This window comes from Parasteatoda tepidariorum, chromosome 1 (assembly GCF_982258835.1).
Source record: "Parasteatoda tepidariorum strain Cologne lab strain chromosome 1, Ptep-v5.0, whole genome shotgun sequence".
Taxonomy (NCBI): domain Eukaryota; kingdom Metazoa; phylum Arthropoda; class Arachnida; order Araneae; family Theridiidae; genus Parasteatoda; species Parasteatoda tepidariorum.
Window position 1 is genome coordinate 47,146,782 of NC_141755.1, and position 25,266 is coordinate 47,172,047.

General features: G+C 29.7%; 1 protein-coding gene across 1 annotated transcript in view; it reads left to right on the forward strand.

The window, feature by feature from the left end:
• The first annotated feature begins 564 nt into the window (after positions 1–564).
• LOC107451499 (uncharacterized) overlaps positions 565–25,266 on the forward strand; it is a 110,550-nt gene continuing 85,848 nt past the window's right edge. The window contains exon 1 of the mRNA XM_016067623.4: positions 565–906. The gene's annotated coding sequence lies outside the window, so the exon portion shown is untranslated. The remainder of the gene's footprint in view (positions 907–25,266) is intronic.

The following is a 25,266-nucleotide window of genomic DNA, read 5'->3' on the forward strand; positions in this document are numbered from 1 at the left end:
AAGATAAGCGAGCAAACTTTTTCGAAATTTTAACAGTTTTCTAATTTTAAGCAAAAAATATATTATGATCAACTAAACTTTAAATTTTATTCAGTTCCCCTCTCACAGAAATACAAGTTCGCGAGAACTCTGATACATATGAGGCGATCTTTAATTTGCAATGTAGCACAAGATGTAATGTAGCATAAGATGTATGCTGTCAAAAGAATTGGTTTGTATTTATTATAAATATCTTATAAGTGAACATAGCGCTTGCACTGCATCATAAATATGACATAAAAGCAGATATTTCCTTTGAAGAGAGAGTACGATTATGATTTTTTTATTGCCAACGATGCGTCTTTAACGAAAATTCAGAATTTAGATGATGCTATGAACTTTTATTTGCTAGTTCTTCCGCGAAATGGTACATTATTTAAATTTTTAAACCATTTTAAAATAGCTCTACGATTGCGATCGAATTCGAGAAACCTTCTGAACAACACTGGAAAAGCTAGTAATTTGGCATTGTAAGCGCCATCTAGTTTATTAATATTTGAAGTTACTCTATTACAATCTATGTTCAGTAGAAAAAGTGAACTGAAAGTGGCAACAGCAGTAAATTGACTTGTTGCTGGTTTGTGATTTGGGATGTGGTTGGAGCACAGAAATCATGATTTGTAAAGAATATTTCGGAACAGAAACAAATAAACTTTAATTTTGCAAGCTCGCTTTCTTTTATTTTGAAAATTACGACAATGTTGACTCATGTGCCATATAAGTATTTGGAATATTAGCGTATGATCGATTAGGATATGTGTTTCTTCCCACTGTTTACACTAGAAGTTGCTGTCAAATAGTAATCAAATGGGCGGACAGAGTGCATAATATAACTTTTGGATTAATTGATATTAGTGCATTTGATTGGTAAGTTTTTATAAATATATTTATAGTGTAAGGGTGATTGAATTTTGTTTATTCCAGTGGTATTAAGTCTAATTTTTTCTCTATTTGTAGTTAAATAACCGTATGTTTACATTCAGTTGACAATCAGCTGAGGACAAAATTACCTTGTTCAGTGAAACTTAGGCAAACGAACTAACATATTAATTACAAACAAGTATATTTACAATACACAGCTTGCAATATGTTTTTCGGATCTTCTATATTATTTATTTCTTAAGGTTGTAATGCAGTCAATAAGCGTAGTTTTAGCTTTATTTTAGATTTAAAACAATATTTCTGTTGGTTTATTATACATTGGGAGTCAGAGATTTAGAATGATGTTAGAATTATTTGCAATATATTATCTATAATTATTTCATTTATATTAGCTGATATATTTTTCTTTTAACCTTCTGATTCTTAGTCAAAATTTCTATTTAATGTCTTAATGTGATATCTAACAAATTTATTCATTACAATTGAAATCTTTTTAGAAACTAGACTTATAATCATGTTTAAGATTGTAAAAGTTTCATTTCAAGAACTAATATAACAGGATATTTGCACTGTATCGTAAATGACATGGATAACAGAGTTTTAATGAAGCTTGAAAATTGAAGAGTATAAAAATTTGGTAGTAATTTCATTTTACGATTCGTTATTCTTTCTGTTTTGGTCAATCAATAAACTGTCTTAATAATATTCCCAGATTTTAATAGGTTTTGTTTCTTTATTGATATATATTAAGAAATAAGTAGTAGTGAAAGAAACAGAAATATTAATAAAATGGGATAGCTATGTAATTATGTTTATTTTTCAATATTTCAGTAATACATTATTAAATTGTTATAATTTCTATAAATAACAACATAATTGACAACATTACCAAGCATCTGCCTAATTTCAAGAGCCTTCTAATGCAAAAGTATCTTACAACATCTATTTACATTTTAAGAAATCTTGTAATTGTAAGACTTGATGCATATAATTTAAAAGTGGAAATTGTAAAACGAAACGAAGTAAACTCAAACAATGGATTTATGTTACCAGAATAACAAAAATTAGAACTAAACATAACCAAGCTCAACTGCTCATAATTTACTATAGGCATTTACAGATATGACAGCTCATTGTATCACCAGGGGTCTGTTTAGGTTTTTCTGAGAGGTATTCATTTTGTGAAAATTTAGACATAATTTGTGAAATAATAAAAATTATATTAAAAAATCAGCACAAAATATGGTAAAAATATGGATTTATTGTTTCTTAAGAGACACAAAAATAAAATTATAAGAAAAAGTATTTTGTGAAACAACTGTTTTTCCTAAAGTTGAATTTGTGAAGGTACCGCTAAATGGTAATAAATTTGGCCTGGATAGACCCCTGATCACATAGGCAATGTAAGTTCCTACAGATAATGAGATAGTTCATTGTATTACTCCGGCAATCACGTATGATAGCATTGATGAGACAGTAATTCTGTCTGAATATTCAAAGTACAGTACGCTCTCGATTATCCGTGCGTGAATTATCCGGTTTGCGGATTATCCGTGCTCATTCCGGAATCACACAAAAAATATAAAGAGAAACATTTTCAAGATTAAAAAAATTTTATTCATGAAGTTATAACATTACCAAATTTTTCGAAGCAATATTCGTTATTGGGTTGCAGTATATGAAATATCAGCAACATAGTCAAAGGTAAAATTGTCTACGTTATCACGATCTTGGAGAAAGATCATACCGCTTGATGAACAATCCTCATCAGATGTTCAATAAAAATATGATAACAGTATTCTCGAACAAGCAAAAAAAATCTAAGGTTTCGAAATTCTTGATGAAGAAAATTTAGAAGATTGGTTTCAAAGTGATGCGTGTGAGCTTGGCTTCCAGTATTTGACTGATGAAGACATCGTTATGTTGTTAAATCAAATAGTGATGATAGTAACTGATGCAGAAAATGTAGTAAATGAATGAAATACAATTTCTCATTCTGCTGCTCTGTGGAAACTTAATTAGATTATATGGGAGGATTTGATTACGGTGACATTACTGCGGTTTTTAAAATATGTGTATCGATGTATGGCGAAGATGCATTACACATTTTTTAAAAAGGAAAATTCCTAGTTTGATGTTATGCATGCAAATGTCAGTAATTTTTATATTTTTTGTACTGATATTGAATTTTTCTTTAACAAAAGGAGTTTTCGGATTATCCGTGTTTTTCGATTGTCCGTGCGATCTGTCCTGGTGATTAACACGGATAATCGAGAGTGTACTGTAATTCTATACTTTGAGTTTTCTTAGCAAACTTAGTTCCCTAATACTCTTCAGCATGTCAACCATGATTCCATGCAAAATGATACCCGGCGGCAAAAGATGCATGGTAGTACCTTAGCTAATATCAATGACCACATTAGCATCTCCCAGCTTCAGTTCATGCACAAAGACATTGTGGTCAAAGAATCCCTATTATTTCATTATTCCAAATAATGATTTACTCACAGGATACTTGCCATAGAACGAAGTAAGGCACACTTTTTCCTAGAGGAGGAAAACCTAGAGATAGGCGCCATTCATTCCCTATCTAATTGAAACAACATTGATGCCTACAACTTAATATTTAAAATTAACTTTTAAAACTACTTGATAATGAAAAAATATATTTATTACTTACTTATAAGATGCATGGCGTCAGCTCTGTCCCTTGGGGAATCACAGTGTATTTACTGAAAGAAGTGAACAGACATCTCCTTAGTAAACAAAACCTCGAATTTAAATATGGAACTTTACTTTTGAAAGGTGTTGACTTCAGAACCAGAACTTGAGACACTTTCTCTAAAGAAATAGAAAAATGAAAATATAAGTGTATTTTATACATATCATGTATGTCTTTGTTTCTATTTAGTTGTGAATTCAGTCATTTTTAAATTTCTTCTTGGTTGATATTGTTTGTATGTGGTTCTGACGTGTTTTAAACAATCATTTTGGGACATTTGTGCATAGCTTTTTCGATACTAATAGTAAATCATTTTTAAAGTGATCTGATAGCTTATGAATATAATGATGTCTAATTGTTGCTAGGGATATAACAAATATTCGGCCATCATTTGTAATCCTTTTTGCCGAATATTCAGTTGGCCCAGTATTAGGCCGAATATTTGGCTAAGAAGTTTTTTTCAACAATTTTTTTTCTTCTTTTTTTTGGAATTTGTATGGATTTAATAAATAATCAAAAATCCTATTTTTTGCTATACATTATTAGAACTAGTTTTCTTACCACATATTAAGTTCTGAAAAACAAATTGAAAAGAGAAATTTGAAGAATTGAAACTAGATTACTTTATATTGTTGAACTACGAAATTGTAATGTTGATTTTTTTAAAAATTTTTAATTTCATTAAAGACAAGTAGATTTTTACTTATTTTTTTTAAAAAAAACTTCTTGTTTTTAGAATTAAGGACATTTTTTTTCCTTTTTACTGTTTTTCTGTTGTAGCTATAGCTTATTATTTTATTGTCACTATTTTCCTGTGATATCAGATAGGTAACCAATAATCAAAAAACTGTTATTCACAACATTAAAGTTAAATTTCAGAACAGAGAACTATTTTTTTCTTTCTGCTTCTCTTTTGCTTTTTTTAAATAACTTTTCTTTTTATCAGCATTTTATACATGACAGAGTTTTTAAAGAGTGTTTCTAATGAACATCATTCTTTTTATGGCCACTTTTTTCTAAAAATACAGCAATGCAAAAAAGCTAAATTGAGAATTTTAACATTTCTGTGAATAAATAGCAATATCTGTTTTAGTTTCTATTTAACTTTCTCTTTTTTTAATAGAGGTTTTTGTTATGATGCAGCAATTAAGATGGTTTTTATTAGAAAGCTGAGATGTTTAGCTTTAAAATTTTCTTTCAAAAATTAAAATTGATTTTTTTTTAAATAGCAGTTTTGATCGCCTTTTTAAAAGGATTTCTGATAGACTGTATCTCTTTTAATGTTTTATGGATACTTTTTTTCCCGGAAAATATTATTTTTACCCTTAAAGTTTTGTTTTTAGAAGTAAGAAGATATTTTTTTTCTATTTCTCTTACCTTTTTTTAACTGAGCAAGTTTTTATTTATCTTAAATATTTCAAATTATCTTAACATCCAATTCATTCTATCAAGTCACACATCTAGCAAATAATAGAAGAGCATTATAAAATCCAAATTCAGAAAAAGTATAATAAACAATGGGACACTGCAGATCTTCTAGCAATCCATGTTGTCCGCATTAAGAAGCTGTTGCTTAGTTCCTGTTCTGGACTGGTGATGACTGTCTTACAGATCACTTCCACTACATTGGAATATTTTAGCGCTCTAGCTGCCCATTTTGTAATTCAGCAGATCTATTTTTCAGACAAATTCCAGCCCTGATCTTCTAACTTGCTTATACCTCTGTTTCATTTTTGTGCATAAAGATTAAAATGGCATATTATCACCAAAAATTTTTTATAATTTTAAGAAGATTTCGTATTTGACGGCATGAATATTTTGAGAATCTATATTATCCTGAATAAAACTGTGTGAAAGGAGAAGTACACCATTTAACTGAAAAACTCGGAAGAAATAGGATGTCCATTGCAAGAAGTTTTTGATTTCATTAAGATGTTAAAAAATTAGAAAGTCTCCAGTCGGGAATAATATTAAATCAGAACTAATTAAATATGGAAAACCGTTAATAGGAAATTACTTCGTAACTGACTCGAAATTTTAACTAGAGCGAGCAACATATTTTTAAATGTATGAGTGTGTGGCTACTATTTCTCTACTAATAAAAAAACTGATAGCTAAACTGCATTACGCTACACACAGACAGACATACATAAAAAAAATGGCGTAAGATAATTCGAAAAATCATAATCACATCAATTGCACATAAATAACGCTTGTTCTCCGAATGTTCGTTAAACATTTCTCTAGTAATGTGCCAGATTTCATTATGTTCATATTGTTAGTTTAAGAAATTATAGTTAAAGCAGTAGGAGGCATGCTCTACGAAAATTTTGTAAAACATCGGTGGCTGCGGCAATATCAATTTTTTTTTTCAAATATAGAAAGATACAAGAGCTAAAGGCCAGGTATGTAAAACTAAGAATGAAAATACTAATCATTTTTAAAATAATAAAAAAAAAAAACTTATTTTGAAATTTTCAGTTTTGAGGTCTTCACTTACACATGGAAATAATATTTTTTCTTTTTTGTTTATTTTTATATATTTTAAAAAGAGTAATATATAGAAAAAAAAAAAACTTTTTCATTCGCAATGTAAAAATTGAGTGTCAACGCAACATTTCTGCATGATAATTTTATTTTAAGAAATTATATATTTAAATACTGCGACTTGAAGACATTGAAATATCTTTAAAATCGTAATGTCATTATATCCATAATTTGTGGTAAAGATTTTTTTATAAATCTATTTTACTGGTTAAATGTATACTAGACATTTATCTGTAGTAAACATTTAATGCCTAATATCACAACAAATGTTAGCAAATTTTTTTCACTGAATAGTCATCATTTATATAAATTTAAATACAAGTATGTTTAATGTGAATACGATATAAAAGAAAAAATTTAATTTCAATCCGCATTTAAAAAAAAATATTAGTGCTATAATTCATTTTAATTTTGAAGTGTTACATAGCAATTTCTAGCTACTTAAGCACAGCAGGTTCATCTCAGTTCCTTCATCGCTTGCTGTGTAGAGAAGAAAAAAAATGTGAAGATAGTGACTTCAACGTTTCGAATCAGCCGCGGGGTCTTAAAAAATTGCTGTTTTGACAATCCAAGGGGGTTCTTATAAGAAAAACCTAATTAACTTGTGGCTCTGTCTTTAAATATAAGTTCAAGTTTTGATGTCTAAATGTTTATCAGCGGGTGATAGAAATTATGAAGTGTCTGGTAGAAACTCTTTCTATTATTCTTACTTCATTTATCCAATCCATTCTTGTAATTACATTTGTGATTAGTTGGAAATTAAATCGTAATTGAATTGAAATAAATTCTGGTGTCGTTATATTATGTTTCATTTTCCAAGATACTGTTTTTATGGTTATAGTTAATTGCTTGATGCAAATTTTTTAAATTGAACTGTTTTTTTTCTCATTATATATTTTTATACTCATATTTATATATTTTTGTCAACGAAGTTCCTTTTAAATTATAATTGAAACGAAAGCTTAATTTTTTTTCTCCATTTTAACCTTATTTGGTAGCATTGTTGTGAGGTTCAATTAATTTCATCTCAAATGAAATTTTTTGTATTAAAATTATAATTCAAGTGACGTTTTTCAAGTCGAATATTTCTTCCATTGTTACAAAGTGAATTGTTGATCCTTTGCTAGTGACAAAGTTATGACGGAAACATAAAATTAAAGGATATTTTGCTTTATTTGAAATTATTTATTTTTTTTATCAACTACTGTAAAAATAGTCATAAAAGGCGTTTTCTCCAAAATTAAAAATGATTAAGTGATCATCCGTTGCCAGTTACGATTTCATCTTTTTTTTGGCTTAAATTGTGAAGTTATTTTATGAAGAAAATCATTTTATGCCAAATGTTTCTCAGGTTAAACGTTGATGGAAATGCCCCATTAATTTTTAGACCGTTTTTTTGCCGATACAGGTGTAAGAATGTTATTGTAGATTGGGATTGCATCCTTACGGAAGAAAAATTAAGCTAGATTCATTAATCATACAACTGCAGTTCTCGGAATCGTGGACTGCAGAAATCAGTGTATTCCAAGCAATCAGTATATTCCAGAGGTCGGGATAGCCTGGTTGGTAGGGCATTGGGCTCACGTCCAAGAGTTCGTGGGTTCGATCTCCGCCGACCGAAGACTCCCCGTGTAGTAAATGATGACTGATGCGCGTTAGGGGCCGTTCAAAAAGTACGTACACAAAAATGGAGAAATTTTAAACCCCTCCCCCCCCTTCGTACATTACCGTACATTAGGTGTTACTCCCCCCCCTTAGAGTACGTACATTTTATTAGTCTACCCCCCTTTTTCATAAAAATTTAAATAATTATGTTTCAAATAAAATTAAATATTTAATTAAGGAGTGTGTAGGATACAGTCATATTTAAGTTTGGTGTATGTTTATAAAGTACGTACTTTGTACAATACCTCCCCCCCTCCCCATCGTACAAAATCGTACAAAATAGCAAATCCCCTCCCCCCCCTTCGAGAAGTACGTACTTTTTGAACGGCCCCTTAAATCTGTCGAGTCGCAAATTCCTCTATGTTCCCACAACAAATTAATACCTCTGGGGGTACTGATCCTGGCGCTTCCTTGTCTTCTGGCTTGGTTCAAAATTACAAGGCTACGGAGTTGAACATTAGTAGTTGTAAACCAAAAATTAGGTCGGTTGTTCAACAACGGTTATAAAATATAAAGTAAAATCAGTGTATTCCAAGCAATTAGTGTATTCCGTGCAGTTTACGAAAGGATCAGAAGACGCTAACTGTCTAAACTTGTATAAGAGTCGCTTATATCTTCTATTGCTGAAAATATTGTCACTTAACTTGTGCAGTTTTCTTAAAACACAAATAGCATTGCAAGCTGTTCTTAACAAAGGACTAAAAAATTAGACAATGTGTAGCACTTTTTTCTCTATGTTGTCATTTAAAAAAAAAATGTTGCAAGTCTCATGAGGCCGTGCAATTTTTCTATAAAAGTTGAGCTTAAAATTTCATATGTTCTGATGAAAACCCCTATGAAGATGGATATTAAGCAAGTTTTGATTCTTTTAAAGATAAAATTGCCATCTTGGATTTCATTGTTGGAAATCTAAATCCTCTTCTAAACGATTTATAAACATACAAGTTGCTTTCCTGCGTAGTAATTCTTATCAGCACTCCCACGAAAGATGAAAATTTTTCAACTAGCAGCTCATTAAGGTTTCGATTTGCGTGTGATTGCGACATTACAGATTGCACAGCCTATGTTCAGACAACAGACTTCGTGTGGGCAGAACAGGTGAAACACCTGTAAATGTTTCTGCACTGCTTGTAGTCGAAATGTTAACCTTGATTTGGGTTTCTTACCTTGTGTTCGAAAGAAACCCACAACTTTCGTTTTTACGTTACCCCCTCCTCCGCTGTGAAAAATAAAAGATCGTATTCTATTGACAAATTTATTTGGAAACTTAATACATTTTATTTCGCTGCAATTTTTTTTCTTGCTTACTTATCATTATAGCTTGTAAGAATGTTTGTTATTTATACCTGTTCGACTGACGCTAACTACAAACAACAGTTTCGATCAGTTTGTTGAATGTAAAAGAAAAGTTAATAAAATTCATCGTTGCAACGTTTTCTTCTTAATTCATCATTTGAGGAATGAAAAGCAAGACAGTTTTAAGTAACATATATTCTGCAAAATTATGAAATTTTTTTTCTTTTGTTTTGAATTATCTTGTTCGCATGATTTATCTTAGGATTGTAGTTTTAAATGATTGAATATTTTTAACTTCCTCTATTAAACTGATGAACAGTTGCAATTGTATGAGTATATTAAAATTATTTTTCATATTTTTAATGATGTTAATGAATTAAGTTAGTCAGCTTAAATTTCAACGCAATTAGAGTTAATCTATTTTTAAATTGAAGACTGCTGTCATTTTGAGAACGTATATTTGTCATTACTATTTTAATTCAATAGCGACACTTATTTTCGAAGTGACATAACAGATAGAGAATAATAAACAGTCATAAAAGCGAAAAACATTAATTATACAATGTTTTGTAACTGATTTAAAATGAATCGTGTCGTCCTAACTTGTGTTGCATGTGATTTACATTTTTTGTCATGTTTTTAAAAATTTAGCTACGAACTTCTCGTAATGATTTTGTTCTCAATCTTAATATTCTTGCTAAATATCCTTTTGAAATTGCATTTAATTTTTCTTACTTAATAAAAAAATTTTGTAAATTTTTCTGTTGCCTGCAACACTATTTTAGGTAAGTTAGAATCTTAATTTTAAGCACGATATGAATATCATTGTGTCAGTTTTTTATTTTTTTCTAGATAAAAGCTTAACATCACTTATTTTGTGGAAGAATTCCTTGTTTGGAATCGTGTTTATCTGTGTTGTAGATAAAAATGTTTCGTGAGAAAATTTATTTTCTCCATAAAATTCGTGAGATAAAAGTAGGACAAAGCTCTATTGAATCTTGGAAATTTCGGTATAAATTGTAAGTAAAACAGAGTTTTTGTTTCTTAGCTGCAACAGAATATGCTAATTCGCGTGTTTTGATTTTTTGTTCTAGATACGGAGTTAAAAAGAAATATAATTTTTGTTTTCTTTTTAGAAAAAAAATATTTAAATTTTGACCTAGGTTTGGTTTTACTTTTGACCTTTCATTTTATTTGCGATTGGGATTTTTTTTAATTAATGCTTGTACAATTACACTTTGTTTAGAAATGTTTAACCTACGAGGTTGAACTAGATCACCTGGCCGTCGTTATTCCATTAATTGCATATGCTTTCTGGTGGTTATTGCTAATGCTAACAATGCGTTTTTCGTTAGTTTTCTTGATCTGGCTTAAAAGTGGTTTGTTAACGAACCAATTGATGAATTGATGCAGGATTGAAGTAGTTAAAAAAATATCAGAAGGATAACTTAACGTGTTAAGAAAGTGTTAAATTATGGTATTGATACTTATGATACCAGGGGTCTCTCCAGACATTTTGTGAAAGGTCCGTTTTTTGTAAAATTGTAAAAAAATTACTCGTAATTTGTGAATATAAAATAAACGATAAGTCACATTCTTTCAACCAGGGTCCTGTTTTTATGAATTTGTGCAAATAGAGTCCGGTTATTGCAAAAAAATTTTCAAGGAGTTTTTGAATTGTAAAGAGATACGAAATTATGCTCAGCACTGTAAAATTATAATAGAAAAAAATTAAATTTTCTAAAATAAACAGCAATTGCTGCTTCTAAATTAGAGATGCAACATGCAAATATTTGGTATTTAGCCTATACTGCTGAACGCAGAATATTCATTTCGTACGAATAATGGAAGAAGCGTCTGCCGAAGACAAAACTTACTTCGTTTACATCCATCTTTCTTGTTTTCTGCCCTGGGAAGGGTTTATTCGATTAACAAAATAATAATGAAGGTAAACAAATTTGTGAAGGGTCCGATTAAAAGAAAAATCATTTTGTGAAGGGTCCGTTTTTAAATTAAAATATTTTGTGAAGGGTTCGTTTTTATGAAAAGATATTTTGTGAAGGGTCCGTTAACGGACCCAAATTTCTTCTAAACAGACCCCTGGATACATAGGCGTAACGTTTTTAGTATGTTATATGATTGTTATGAACTAGTGGTTAGTAACATTGTAATAAACGAAACAAACAGTAGATCTTAAAGTGCAGAAATCTGCCTGATCAACTTGCCAAAAGTTTCTATTATTATTTTTCATTAGTCTCCGAAAGGATGAGTCTTAAAATGTAAACCTTGACCGGAAAGGATATACCTCCTCACCCTTAAATAATAAATTGAAGACCGACAAGATTTTTAAAAGAATACATTTTAAAGTTTTCATTTTTAGATGACTCAAAAAGCCTTTGCACACCATATTAATTCATAATTTAATTTTTTCCCTGAATGCACGAGAAATTTCTTGCTGACCAAGGTGTGTCACCCTGTGGCCAAACACACCTTATTATATTTATCACTCCTGATTTTTATTAATGTTAAAAGAGGTCATTGCTCAAAGAAAACTATAAAATAAAAAGGATCGTTAGCCGTCAATGAGTTGATTTGTTATTTTTATCGATACGAAAGGTGAAGATTGACATTAATTTCCAAAGTGTCGCGATTGTGATCTTTTCGGAGTTAAATTAGGTTATATGACCGAATTTAATTTGTCATCTGCGGCTCAGCTGGACAGACTCCTATCATATTCCTTTTGATTTATGAAGAATAACATAAATTATGCATTTTGCTCTGCGGAAAGTTTTATGCAGTAATAATTAACTGCTGGTTAATGCCCTTTCCTTCTATTTTGTTTTATTTTTAGATAGTCATGAATAGTTGTGGCATATTTTAAGTGCTAAGATTAATTCGGTACTATCGTTCAAGTTTTCTAGATTTAATAGTTTTGTTGTAGTTTGTTTCCGGAAATTGTCAATTGTCTTGTTCTTCCATTTACGAGTAGAAAATAATATATTTTTTTTCTTTGGGAAATTATGAACAAATTTTGATTTGAAGCGGTTTTCTTGTTTTAAATGGAATTAGCCGACTAGAGTCTTGTACTGACCGTTTTCGTTTATTAATGAAATGCATTGATAAACGCAAAATAAAAATAAAACAATTATAGCCGCAAGATAACAATGTATTAACAACCGCAGTATTAAAATTATTTATAACCGCAAAACGTAATTGTTAGGTGCAACTTAAAATAAAACGTTTGAATCGTGGTGACGGGAAATTTAATTCTTATATTGCCAACTAATTATATCAAACAAAGAAAATTGCAATAAATTTTTTTTATTTGTAAAGATTTTTTTTAATTGTGTTCCTCCCCACTAGACCTGAAAATATAAATTTTTGGCTAATAGCCATTGGCCGTTAGACTAATAACTTAGTTGCTACTTTTTCCTCGAACCTAATGAGTCGGTGATAGATATTTCGTTTAATAGACCCTTTTTGCAAAGTATTTTTTTGCTCTGATAAAATTATATTTTTTAAAAAACTAATTCATATTAAAAATAATCTACAGCTATAAAAAAGATAATTCAGCATTAAAAATAATTTAAATTTGTGACAAAGTTAGTTAAGAAAGTAGCAAAAATTTGTTAAGAATTAAAATTTAGATAAGAAATTAAGTTTTTGTAAAATTAATTTAAAAATTTAATATTTGAGCAGCAAAAATACATTGAATGTAGACGTTTCAACTTTGAAATATGTGAATTGTTTAAGAACTCTCCTTCTACATGAATCTTTCCATCACAAATTAATGGATTTTGGAGAATGAAAATTTTGAATGAAAACAGACATTTTAATGAAAATTCTGTTTTTTTTTTTTTTCCAGAATCTTTCTGCATTGATGTATTTTTATTGTTAAACAAACAAAAAAAAAAAAAAAAAATGCTGGAAAAATTGGCCGGTTTAAGTCACCACTTTTTTTTTGTTGATGTTTATTTTCAGATATATCCCTCACTGAATATGCATTAGCATTTAGAAAAATCTCTCACATGATATGAATTTCTACTTCTCTTGTCTGAATGAGCGTTGCTATTTATTTAGTTAAGACTTTTAAGAATAATCATTAACGATTCACAATCCCGAGATAACCTAAGAATCTTTTATCTTTTGTTTTGTTTCATATATGCATAGTTTATAGCACTGTTTAATTTCGGTCGCCTTAGTTTAACGCAGATTGCTGTACCTAGCTTTTGTGCTAGTGCAGTAGGGTTTTAATTTGTCCGAATTGATTGGTATAATCCAATAGGCTAATAGGTTTAGGCTAATTTTTAATTTAACATATGTTTATCAAAATTTCCTTAGCAATTTTCCCTCCTTTTATTTGTAAGTTCAAAAAATTATTGAAGAATTTTTATTAATCGCACTTAACTATTTAATACTAAATTACAAGCATAAAAAAATTGATTTTATCATTGCCGTCAGTATCTTAAGCACAAACATTATACAAGTTTTTTTACACAAGGTAGTTCTCTTCCTAAAATATTTTATAACATTCATAAAAACGCAGCCAAGAATGACGTATAAAATTCATTACATATCATTCAACTTTGACATATAATAAAATTCATTATTTTTTAATAATTAGTTTTCAATAATTTAAGCGTAGATGCATATAAAATTCATTAATTGAAGTCAGTTTGAAATGCTAAAAGTGACATATTGTTTCTGGATCTACGTATAGGTTAAGCCCTTTCAGTAATTTTTACAAGGAGGCACAAGGCCTCACTTTCTGCCACATTTTAAACTTCGTTTTCTTAAATTAAGACATAAAAGATAAAGAGGGGAAAATAATTCCTCACATTCTCCGTTATTAAAGCTTGTAACAGGCGTTAGGGAATTCAAGGCCGTCACCATTGACACAGATCCTTTCTTGCTTCCTGTCATCGGGAGGTCACGAAGCGTTATTTATTTCGTAAAAATTAAGCATACAATATGATTATTAACTCTAATGCCTGCTCGGAAATTTCTTTCTGCTAGTTTCCATATTTTGTTGTAATTCTATACATTTTAATAAGGAAATAAATTCTACGTGGATGTGTATTACAGAAAGATGGAGCAGCCTGATGGTGCAATGAATTTATAAATTCATTTTTTTCCCCTACCTTGATATCCTTTTGATTTTTGAGAAATTTGTCCATTTTTTTCAAGACTAAGTTGTCTTTACCGATTAATATCTACCAATTTTTATTCTTTCCGAGGATGAATATCCCGAGTGGTTGTGAAAGTGGAATATTATCCTTTCACTACTATTATATATTTCCTTTATCTATACAACTACACATATCCTTTATGTACACCACTATATATATATCTTTCACTACCACTATAATATTTGTATGGATACAAATGTAGGTCAAAATAATTAATTTGCCAGGGCTTAAATATACTGTTATTTAAATAACTGGCATTTACATATATGATTGATTTGTTTGTAGTGGTGATCAAAATCATTTTAAATTTAATCATTGAAATCATTTCAATAATTAAAATGAAATTTATTGACTTTATTATTACCACATAAAAGTGAAAGACTACGGAAATTCCTTAGTAGTAGTTGCCAGCTCTGCTGATTCTACTCTTAAAAACAGGACAACTCGAATGTCCAATTGTATAAAGGTGTTGAATTCTATTAAACGTTCTCTATCAATAAAAAATATTAACGTCACCAATTAGACATTTAATTTAAATTTAGATTGTGATATAATCGTGAATATCGATCATTAATGTATTTTAAAAGAACTTTAAATGTAATAGCCAGAAAGATAGCTAAAGATGCGGAATGCATTTTCTTAAATATATTTGTCTAAAGGGCAAAAATCTGGAAATTTCGCTATTTGCCGCCATTGGCCAGTTGTAGCACTTTAAATAGTGGTCCCTCTTTCAAAAGCTGAAAATTTTAAATGATTAAAATTTATTCTTTATATTAGTAATCTAAGGCATTTTTTTATGCATTTCTCAAAATTCTGACATTACAAGGTTCGTATTTAAAAAAGAAGAATAAGTTTAAGAAACAAGCGAGAAATAAAGAACTTTCTGAACATTATGAACATCTGGACTATTTTTAATAGTTCCACTTTTATTAAAAAAAATATTAACAAAATGTACAATGGGTGCAATTTCGACGAAAAAATTTGATCAAGTGGCGATTAGCAGAAAATTTTTTTAATCGCCATTTGTGCTTAGTTAGTCGCGTGTGTTAATTTTGTCCTATATCTTTGTCGATTTTCTTCATGAACTATATCCCTTTTTCAAACGTACATCTCGAGTAATGTCCATTTAAGGGTTTGAGCTATGTTAATTTTCTTCAACACTCATTTTGAGTTGTGTCCAAAATATAAATTTCACTGACGATATAATATGTCAATCGTCGTAATCGTCGATGCTTCTGCAAGTTTCTAAATGGGTTGTTTTTAAATCTCAGTTTCTGCGATGTTTAAATTTAATTTTGCGATCTTTTATTTTTTCCATGTTTTGTAGAAGAAAAAAATTAGTTTCCAAATACTGTTAACTCAAAGCGCAAGTAGAATTGTAGTAGAATAATTCTATTGATATTTCTTTATTATTCTAGTCGTTAATTTGCTTGAAATCATCTAAAATATATTCTTTCAACTCTGTTCTCCGTGTATGTGTTTTAAATTATCGATTCTTTTAATTTTTTTTAAAGTAGAAAATTAAAATTATTTTCAATAGTAAAGTTTTCTTTGTGGTCATTGCATTTACCGTATCTAGAAAAGTTTTTTTAGATTTTTTCCCTCTTTATTTCAACTTTATATTTCCTGCTGTGAGCTGTTTTCAATTATGACCGTTTCTCGCCATGTCTAAATTTATCCCATCGGGATTTTTCCTGAAACAAGCGACTTTCTCGTCACCGATGCGCGAATTTTTTTCCCATTGCTTCGTTTTTGACTGAAAAAAAAAAAATAAAAAAGAAACTAGTTTACTAGTTGAAAAGGGTTCGTGAATCATAAAACATATTTCTGGTGTTATTATTTCATTCTTTTATCAACCTGGAAGCGGCATTTTGCGATGAGAACAAGAAAGTTCAAGTCAGTTCCGTTACTTAACCCAATTATTGTTTTCCTTTTCTAACACTTAATTTGGCGAAGTTCAAGAGTTCATTTCCATTAATAGTTGCGGCACAGAAATCGTCTCCATTTAATTATTTATGTCGTCTTGCGCTCAATGACAGTGAAATTCTAGATGACTACTATTTTTAGGGGAAAAAACGAACAAGAATTTATTTAAAAAATAATGGCGCAAAAAGTATTTTGTTTAAAGGCCCAGGAATACCTCGAACGGTTTTTAATCGTTGAATTTATCTGGTAGTGGCCTTAAAGACTTACAAAACATAGTGTTGCTGGCAAAAATATCCGACCCTCCGAATTTTAAAATGCATTATGCAGTAATGAATGCAGAATATCTTTCTTGGTAAACTAGATCTGTTAACCGCACAGCTTGTTTGAAACGTTTCATTCTCGGAGTTTTGACTCAATACCACTGGTAAATAAATGTAAAGTCACGAGTAGTGGAAAAGATCTACGAAAATGAATCTCGTTTGAGTTTGAAATGGTCTTTGAGTTTAATCGCAGATTTCAAATTTTCAATGTCGTATAAACAAGAATCTATATTTATAGCATGCTCTATAACATTAATTTCAAAGTAGTGACTTTAATTATTCGAGTTGCAATCTATAATCATTACAAATAGGTACTGCTCTATATCCAAATAACAGAAGTTTATTGTTATAGATCGCGCTCAGTAGCTAGTGTTATATTTACCCCTGGAATAACATGGCTGTGCAAAAAGTGGACGATTGCTGCTGGCATTTACCCTACGATTTAAATAATGACAGTTTGTGTATACGCCAATTTTGTTCATTATCATTATGCGTTGTCTCAGAGGAAGGAGCTCTGCTTTCCAATGAGTTCACCCGGGTTCGAATCCCAGTTATGATTGGTTGATACGAATTCTGCACCTGGCACGTACTGACCACAGTGTTGCCGTAAAGTATCCTCAGTGGTAGACGGATCCTGGGTTAGAGTCCCCTTCCCGTCAGGCTAATGGTAGGAGGTTTTCATGGTATTCCTCTCAATCTATCGCAAATGCGGGTTAGTTTCATCAAAAAGTTCTCCACGAAAGCAAATTTCTCCCAATACTTGATCCATGACTTCCCTTTTCTTCTAGATTAGGTTCAAAATTACATGACATGATTACAAAATTACATGAACATTAGCAGTCGCTCGCGCGCGTGTGTATATATATATATCTTCAACAGCCGCCAAAAGCTCATTATTGAAGATTCAATGCAGCGTTTCCAAACCATCTTAAATATATGAACTAGTGTTTTTGATGAGCATTTAGCATGACTTAGAATTAAAACATCGCAATTTGAAGCAGAACCTAAGAAATGTAAAAAAAACCTTAAAATCGTTCTTCACATCGATAGTTATTTTAAATTTTGTTTATTATTTATTTTTTCTAAATTTTTTGATTTCATTTCCTCATTTTCGACCACTGAAGCTTTTCCTTAGTTTTTTTGGCGGCTCCTCCAAAAGTTGCCATAACAATAAATTATATATATATTTAAAAAAAATATGTTATTCCATTTTGATTGATGTATTATTAATTAAACTTCCTTGTGTATGAGTTTTTTTGCTCGATTGCCGAATAAAAATACAAAAACCTATCAAAAATGTTAAAAAAAAAAGTTTCACCTTCTACTTTGGCGACACCGGAAATAGGAAATAAAATGTGGCTTTTTCGGCAACCGAATTGTTTGTTCTTCGTCCATTGACACCGTACAGGTGAAAAAAATTGATCAAAAAATGTGAATCTTGTATTTTATTTTATTATTTTATGCATACTTGATTGATTTATTTTCTTTGCTCCTTGCCGAATTCTCATTTGCAAAACCAAGCATAAAAATGCAACTTTTGATGAACAGTGAAAATAGCATTGTGCGATTTTTTTAAAATTTAATTTGCTTTGACTGTAAGAGTAAATATCAAAGAAAGATTGAATAGGAAGTGAGAGTTGAGGAAGATGGAAATTAGATGTTTTGTATGATATGAATTGTTTTATTTTTATATAATTTCTTTTATATAAAATAAATAATTCTAAGAAACTGAAACGGTAAGATATTACCTGACTATAAACTTCATTCGCTTCAAAAATATATAAATAGGAAATAACAGTCGGCATGTTTCAAGTGCTCAAAATCAGGCGCCTATTCTCAAGACTTGCCAGACGTGAATGAGAAGAAAAAAAATTGACTTGGAATATGATGCGAAAAGTTGCATATTAAAAGTTTTCGTTTTATATTTCAAATCACTTTTGTTTCTTATTCACGTCTGGCAAGTCTTGAAAATGGACGCCTGTTCTTGAATGCTTGAAACATTTCTACTGTTACTTTCTATTTGTATATTTTTGAAGTTTTTAATCAGGTAATTTCACATATATTTCAAGTTTTTTTAAAATTATTTTTAATCCTTGTATATTATAAGAAAATATACTGCTTTTTCTATAAATTGAATTGGTGATACACTGTAGATTCCGTATTGACAGCTTTTAATAAACTCGCTTTTCTAAAAAATGGAGCACTATAAAGGAAGGACGCAATTAAGATGAACTTTTTAACGAATGCAAATTACAGTGTGTTGTGTATATGAATAAAATTTTTGAATCATTAAGCATACGTGGCAGCCTTAGTAACACCCTCTTAATCGCTGCTGGAACAGGTAAATTGAGGTTTGTTGTTGGATGGCACCTGGAAAGTCATGAAAAATCATGGAAAGTCACGGATTTCGGTATTGAACAAAATTTTTCATGATTTTAACCATTTAAAAAAATAATGGGAAGTCATAGATTTAGGTTGCCGAAAAATCTAATTTTTAAAATGGAATTTACCCTCCGGAATATCTGAATTGGTAACAAAATCCCCATGCATAGTCATATTTTATTAAAATATGAAATGTTTTAATCCTGTTCTTTAAAAATTATGGTGTTCTTTCACAAAATGAAAGAACGAATTATCTTTTTAACTTCCGTGATTTCAGAATATTTTTATCTATTTATTATTTATTTTTTCTATTTTATCAATTTAAAATTCTAGCTTAGGCTTTTTATATTACAATTTTATGAAAAAATTAAAACAGGTTTAAATAACTACATGTATCTGACTGTGTTTAGCTATTTGCTTTTGTATTTTTTTATAGCTATTTTATTGCTTTAACTCTTTTTTTACTCTGTTTTTTTTTAAGTTTAAAATAAAAAAATATGAAGATGCAGAGTGTAACAGTTTTGGTTATACCTCTCATTTCAATTAATGTTATTATAATGCTTTTTTAAATTTATTGATGTGTTTTTGTCGGAGGAAATAGTAACTTCGGTCAGTCATGAAAAATTCTTGGAATCATTAATGAAAAGTCATGGATTTGAAAATCTAAAATGTAGCAGATATCCTGTCTATGGTTATCAGATTATAGTAAACGTTAGGTGAGATGTAACCATGCCTGATAGACGATAGAGCAACGTTTTAAAACTTTACAGAGTTTGACCATTTTGCCCACATAGATCTGATGGACAGTTAGCCTCACTTTGTCCACTGCTACAGGTATATTAGTGTATGCTTCTTCAACGCTTTCAGCTCTGTGAGCTGTGTGCAAAAATTCTTTTAAACGGGATCCCAATGACTCCTATCCCAATACCATCCACCCCTAAACCAAAACCATCGATTCTTGTGCATGCATGCTGTGATCGAAGCATACTGTGCAGATTGGCAACAAATGATTGTTTTTTCAGATGAATTCCGCTTTAATTTGTATACAATGATGGATTTATTAGTATTAGGCGTATATGTCCGTGGGGGTTATATTTTTGAACATCATAGTAGAACACCCAGAATTATGAGCTGGGGTACGATTGTGTTTTATTGACGATCTCTGCTGCCACTAATCGTGGGTAATCTTAACAACAACAGGTACACCAGTGACGTCCGTATATCACGTCTCTCAAGTTCCTTTTCTATGTTCTTGGAGTTATTTTTCAATAGGATAATGTCCACCCACATGATGCAAGGAATGAACTATAAGACTTTTTTTCAGAAAAATACATTTAGCTTCTTTAGCATGCTCATTCAGTGGGTAAATCGCCTATTGAACATGTGTGCGATTTCATTGATCGATGTCTCTTTCTCGTGATTCTTGTTCTGTAGCTTTGATAGGTAGGCATACAAATAGTAGACCTACTAATTTGGAACACTTAATATTGTCCTTTTTTGGTTATGTAATTTTTTTTGTATTAATGTAAGTCGTTTATTTGTTAAATTTTATTTAATTTTGCTGATTCTTTATGATGCTGCAGTTTTTACAAACAAGTTAAGAGTCTTATCAAAAATGAATATAAAATGTATATGCGTTGGGGTATTTATTTAAGCGATAGAACCGCAAAATGCATATCATTGTTGTAAAAAAAACAATAATAATAATAATAAGCGCTAACATCAAAACCTGTTTAAATGCTAGAGGAAAAGGGAAGATGATAAAAGTAAATTAGCTTTAAAATTCCTTCAAATTTAAACTGATAATCAAACAAGCTTTAATATTTTGTACACCTGCCTTCAGTAATTTGCTAGATTTCGATGGTATTATTATTATTATTTTCGGTTCTCTTTTAAATAATTTAGGACCCTCAAGAATTTAGTCTCTTAAAAATAAACTTGGAAAAAATATGTGCGAAATTCATAGGATATGTTTCTAAAAAAGAAGATAATTAGAAGGCACTGTTGCTAACTTGTAAAAATTGAATGCATGGCTTGTTTGCAGTATTTTTTTAAAGTATAAACTTTAAAAAAAAATTAAATTAATTTTAACATTTTCTTAAATTAATACATAGTTTGTTGCTAAAAATTTTGTAACTTCTTTGATGAAGCTGATTCTTGTTTGCGTACAATTTGATGAGTTTTGTAGCACTTGTGCTTTATGATCTTGTGTCATACTTTTTTTCGGATCAAGTGCTCTAAAAAATCATTCAGAATTCAAAAGCAGTAAACCCGATATTATGTTTAAGGAAACAAGTATATGTATTTTTAAAACTTGAAATGAATGGAAAGTTATTGCCTCCTGCTTTTTAATAAAGAATCATTTTGGGCTATTGATAAGGCGTGATTTTGAACAAAAGAGTGGATAAATGGAGCTCAATTCTTTTTCATAACATTTCATTAATTTTCAGAGGGGGAAAAAAAACACTTTTCAGTTCTAAGAAGAATCTGGTCGATCTATTGTTAAATTTACAGTGAAGCTTAAGTTGTATAGTCTTTTTAAACAATTAGAACAATTGGACACATAGCAAGGCGTATAAAATTGAATCTAGAATATGGATTTTATTCTAGTGAACTGACTCATGTGATTATAATCATATTGTTAAGGAATGAAAACTTATATTATCTATAGGTTTGAGTAAGCGAAATTTTAATAACATTCAATTAACCCTTTGATGCAGAATTTTTACTTTGCAAATTTTTCATAATTTTTTCATTATTTTGTATTAATTTAGATCAAAATAAGTAAAAAATATTATATTTAGTGTTTAATAATTTATGGGTAAGAAATTATAGCTTGAAACACCGGAGGCTTTTTCTGCGTTAAAGGTAAAATCATAATATGACTCACAATAATTTTTCAAATTTGCACTTATGAGCAGTTATTTAGATCTAAGACAGTGTTTCCCAAATTTATGACTTTGGTGTACCCTTTCTATACTTTTCGTAACGCTGTGTACCACTAATAAAAGAATGAATGCATTTTTAACTATAAAAAAATTGCACAAAAGTTAAAAATCACAACCGGCTGTTGACTCCACTAATTATTAACTGTTCACTCTGCACAAAAAATAGCCAGTAGAAAACTACGTAATCATAAATTTTCATGGCTAGCTTTGTTTTTTTTTTTTAAATGAAATTTTTTGAAATTTTCGTTTGTGGCAAGATATTTCACATAAGAGCGCTTACCCCCGCTAAACTGTTCCCATACCCCTGGGGGTACCCGTACCACACTTTGGTAAACACTGATCTAAGAGAATAATGATTTATTCATCATTGAAATTTCTTTAATTTACTAAATAAGTTATAAAGTTTTGAATATGAGTGAAAAAGAATTCAAATTACTTTTTTTCGATTTTACATTTTAGTAAAAATGTAATTCTGGTAATCTAACAGTTTTTTTTAAGTAACCGTCAGATTGCTTTTTAGAATTAAAAAATACCAATATATACCAGTATATGTATCTATATACCAATGTATGTATCTATATTTGCTTTTAATTAAAATGTCAGAAATATATAGTATATAAAGGGGACATTCGGCGTGTCCCAATCTGCGTCGAAGAATAAAAAATATTTCTAGGTACATTGCAAATAATCAGATTTTGAAAACGCATTCTAAAATTTATATCCCTTGTTTTTTTTTTTTTTTTTTTTTTTTCTTCAAATTATAACTTTTATTATTTTTTCTAGTCTTTGAACGATTAGTTAGTTAAGAGGAACAATGATTTGAGCTTTATTTATCGAGGATTGAAGAAACATAAAAGCATATAAATAAAGCGTTCTTTTTAATTGTTTAAGTAAGTTTTTTTTCTTCCTTTTCAATATTTTTTACACAAGAAAAATATTTCCTTTCGCTACATCTCCTGCAAACATTATTCTCCTTATAACTTTTTGTGACATTATTCTCCTTTTTTGTTCCTTTATTTAAAAACAAATGACTAATGCATAGATAAATAAGATATACTATAATCTTTGTGTACGGACTAGTCATGCTTTGTATGATGTTTAAGTTAACTTAAGGTACAAAATTATAGTTTTCATGGTAAGTGAACAAGAGGTTTGACATTTTCCTTTTCGTTTGGTTTGGAGTATCCTTCCAGTGATTTAGAACGTATAATTTCGATTTTATTTTTTCCTTCTTTCAACACTTCCCTGCATGCTTTGTTAAACTGCTGTAAAAATTTTCGAAATTAAGAGCCTTTTTTTGTTGTTACTATATATCACACTTCTTAAGAAGTTTAGATTTCTTTAATGAGAACCTTATTCCTATTTATACTTGTTTATTTATTGAACCATGTAATTTTGCACAATTGATTACAAGGTGCGAATGTGGTAGGAGATAATTCTTCCTAATACTTATTTCTACTGAAGTGACACCAAGATTTACATGGTCATTGGCCGGATTAGTAGTGGTATTATTCTTTTTTTTTAAAGCCGAAAAGTGATATGAACTATTTCGATCGTCTATATCAGTGGTTGCCAATTTTTTTCGACTACGGAACCCTATATTGAAGTGCAATTGAAATAACTCTAAGTGCCTCATGGTAGATTTCGCGAAAAGTGACTCGGCAACTGTTTTCTTTCGATTTCTAATGCAATTAAGGCTACAAGAGAGTTTCAAAAAAATTGATAAGGCAAAATTTAATTTTGGAAAAAAAAGAAAAAGATAATTTACGAAAATACCGAGTATATAAGCATCTCAATTTTGAATTTTTTTGTAGCTTGCGTTGATTTTTCTAATACACGCAGTAAATCATGGTGCGTAGCGTTTAAAAAAAGTGCTTAAAGGTGTTTATTTTCGATTTTCGTTTTTTAAAAGCTCTTATAGGTGCTTTTTTCATGGGGTGTTTTTAAAAAGTGTTTAATTTTCCCTTTTCGAAAATGAGATTTTTTTTCTCTTTTCGATGTCTATTTTTGCTGCGTATTGTGCAGAAGCTTGGTTTTCACGTTGTTCTATTCAACGTTTTTCACAATTCATTCAACCACAATCCATTTTGGCGTGCTCTCAGTTCGTAACGTATGATAGCGCCAATCATGTTACATGTTTGATAAAATACTTGGGAGTGTGACTACTGAGCTGGGTTTGGTGAGACTCTTGCACTCTCATCTGCAACTCTGCTGCATATTGCAAGATATTCTGAATTCCATGCTTCATTTTCCACCTTCTGAAAGTCGAACCGAAAAATCTCTATTTTTATGGTGGCTAATCTAATCAAGAAAAGAGTTCTTTGTCAGAATTTATCATGACCATGTGAATTCTTTGAAAATAATTTTGCATTTTGTTAATGTATATAGTTCTTAAAAATATTTTTTGAGTGCCTAAAAAGTACTTTAAAAGGGCTTATTTTTGTTGAGATTTGGCTACGCACCCTGTAAATGATCAGCCTTCTTATGGCGGTACCCTAATTTTATAAACAAAGTATTTAAAACAATTGTGAACGTACAAACCTCTAAAAAGATTCCTCATTTTGAAAAACTGAAACTTTTTCATTATTTTATTATTAAAATCTTAAATTAGGTTTTATCTCCGACAGTTGAATTTGCAGTCCAGAACTAGTCTAGATATGAATTTCTTTTTGGTGTAGGTACAGAATCTGAAAATAATTGAAATAAGTCAAATTATGGTTTTCGTTGAAATGAAAACTAAAAACTTTGAAAATGATTATTGGGAAAGTATAAATCTTTATTAATGAATTCATAAATTTTATATTGATTTAAAAAGTGCGATAGGAAACACATAGGATTTTTTTTTATCTATGCATGTCTTTTTTTTTCCTAAATAAATTCAATACGTTTAAAATGAAAAAAAAAGAATTGCCATTTATTTTTTAATGGCATTTTATATTGAACAATTTTGTAAAGGCAGTCGAAATATTAAATATATAATGGATAATTAATTGGTTTAAATATAATAACAGGTATCGAAAATTTTGAAAATAACTGTTTTACAATAGTCCCTCACTTCTTGAAATCTTCCACTGAACCCTAGGGTTCCGCGGAACACCATTTAGGAACCGCTGATCTAAATAACGTAAACTAAAATGGGTTTTTCATTTACCTGTCTATGAACAGTTGGATAATATTTTGTAATAAAATTCACTTGCTGTTTAATTCACACTAGTTAATTTTTTTTGCAGAGCTCAGATATAATACTTATTATGAAAAAGGGCATTTTGGAATTTCCTTTTTACTGTTCCCTGAAATCAGTTCTTTTTCATTAAAATCTGTATTATTTATTTATTTACTATATTATAAAA